We start from the raw sequence: 2,445 nt of genomic DNA, 5'->3' as shown, positions 1-2,445 counted from the left end.
AACTCCAAAAGCAAAGGATTGGATCCGAGGATCACTCGCCGTCGTTGGATAAGAATCCTTTCTCTTTCTTTCTTCTTGTTTGAGGATTGTATGCTTAATTACATTATGTCTTCGGGTTTCTCTCCGAAGTCTATGGTGTAGATTCCTTGTTCTAGGATTAGGGAGTAGTTGTGGATTGGTTTTGATATAAGACTCATATTTATGCCTTTATTCATTGGATGATTTCGCTTGCTTTGTTTCAACTACTATGCATGAGACTTGTTGCTAGATTTCCATATCGTATTGATTGATTGTGTAGGAGTTGCTAACCTCATAGAGAGAGTATCTTAGATCATATACCCGAGGGGCCCTAGTGTAAGGGGTAACCCGTTCACGGACATCTAGGGTATTTCCTTGAAAAGAGAGGTAACTTCTTCATAAGGAAGTAAGATACCAAACCAAACCCTTATTTCTATCCTTAATGACACCAATTAGAGTTGCGTTCTTATGATCTACCGAGGCGCCCTAGTGACAGGGGTTAACCATAATAGGATTTCATTGGGATCTTCTCTATTTAGTGCTTAAGGATAGTTGCTTTAGCTTCCGGCGAATGTATGTTGATGGACAATGAGTAAAAGATAGAAAGTGATATATCAATACCACCACAATGAAACCGAACTCCTAGAACTCTTCATAAACCAAGTTAATTACTCTGTAAAATACCGGAAATAGGCGAATATGAATAAGGGAATTTTTCGGAATTTTTGGACATTTTTCGGGAATTTTTCGGAGCTTGTACGGACGAGTTCACGGAAATAAAAACGGGGCCCCGAGAAAGCCTGTTTGGGCTACCCATTTAAGAGAGGAAAAGATTTATTTATTTATCTCTTTTTCCTTTTCTTATTTCTTATCTTATTTTCCTTTATTTCCTCTGATCCTCGCCGATTCTCTCTTCCTCGCCGAAAACTCCTCTCTTCTTCTCTCGCGCTCGACGCCGGCCCTAACCGCCGGCCGACGGTTTCTTCTTCCCGAGCGCCGGCAGCCGGTTCATAGCCGAGCCTTTCCTCCCGACGCCTCCCCATGCCCTAGCCTTTCTCCCTCTCCGCAGCCGAGTGACGCCGGTCTCTCCGTTGTGCCCTAGCCGAAGTCGACGGCCACGGTTCCATCTCTCTCCGGCGGCCATTTTGTTGTTGTCTTTGCTATGCCCTAGCGCCGGCAGCCGACCACAGTGCCCTAGCCTTCCTTCTACCACAGCCGCCACAGGGAGCAGTGAAGCCGCCTTTCCTCTTCTTCCTGTCCAAGCGCCGGTGACGTGCGAGCACAACCGAGCAGAGCCTTCACATTTCTCTAGCGCCATCCTCCTTCCCTCTGTGCTGCCGAGCCGACTCTTCCTCTGTTTCCCTCGCTGTGGAGATTCCGGTGCCACCGCCGCCGACGGTCGAATCTCTCTGCCGACGCCACTGCTCTCTCTGGACCGGAGTAGCCTGTGCCCTAGTTATTTTCCCCTTGCCACGGCTACTGCCGCCGCAGATCAGCAGGCACACTCCAGCAACGTTGGTGTTCTCTCATGCCCTAAATCCTCAGTTCTCTATTCCAGTGAGTTACTGGATGAAGGTAAGGATCAGGTTGCAATTTTAGTGTGCACTTGTATTTGATTGGGTAGTTGATGCATTCGTAGTGTGATTTTTGGATTCGATTGTTGGAAGGCACCTAGTTGGTTCCGGATATCACAGCATTAATAGTTGTTGCTGACCCTGCTTAATTCCGACCAGCAGCACCCCATTGTTCCAGAAATCAATAAGGCTGAGAAATAAGGTAAGGTGTAGGACATTTGATATATGTTATGAATCATGGTTTTGATTCAATTATTTCAGATAGTGTTTGTGTTAAAGGAATTAGGGTTTTACCCAAATTTTAGGGTTACAGGTTGTATTTAGCTATTTATGTGAAATGTAGCTAAATAAAAAGATTTATTGTTTGACACAGGACTTTGACGCGAGACGAGTATCTCGGAGTCAGACTTGGACCTTTTCAATTTGGAGGCGGGTACTTTTGACTTATTGTCTTTGATATGCTTAGTAATTAAATTAACAAGATGCATTAATTGTGTTTCTTACTTGTTTCGGTTAATCACTGCCCAACACATGCTACCTGTTGATTGATTGTTTGTTTACATCTTGTATGGATATGTACCTGAGTTCACATGCTCATGGGTAGTGATATAACCATATTTTACCATGTCAGGACCTAGGTTTGATACCTTATATGATCAGATACCTTGATATGATTCATTCGCTTTGGTGCACATTATGATATGTCCAGAGATTGGTTTAGTATATTATCATGTTTAGTGACATGCACCATTCGCATGATTGCATGCTGAGTGATTGATTGCTCCTTTATTGTCGAGCACTTTGCCAGTTTCATCATTCGGTGCTCGTTGTGGCCTTCGTGGGTAGCGGGACA

General features: G+C 44.4%; 1 long non-coding RNA gene across 1 annotated transcript; it reads left to right on the top strand.

Annotated features, from left to right (window-relative positions):
• The first annotated feature begins 894 nt into the window (after positions 1-894).
• LOC122051642 lies at positions 895-2,026 on the top strand. The gene is made up of 3 exons (XR_006131490.1): positions 895-1,593; positions 1,686-1,794; positions 1,966-2,026. It is a non-coding gene; the product is annotated as an uncharacterized LOC122051642 (long non-coding RNA).
• Positions 2,027-2,445: the final 419 nt, after the last annotated feature.

This window comes from Zingiber officinale, chromosome 1B (assembly GCF_018446385.1).
Source record: "Zingiber officinale cultivar Zhangliang chromosome 1B, Zo_v1.1, whole genome shotgun sequence".
Lineage (NCBI taxonomy): Eukaryota > Viridiplantae > Streptophyta > Magnoliopsida > Zingiberales > Zingiberaceae > Zingiber > Zingiber officinale.
Note: the sequence above shows the minus strand (reverse complement) of the source record. Positions and strands in the feature narration are given on the sequence as shown.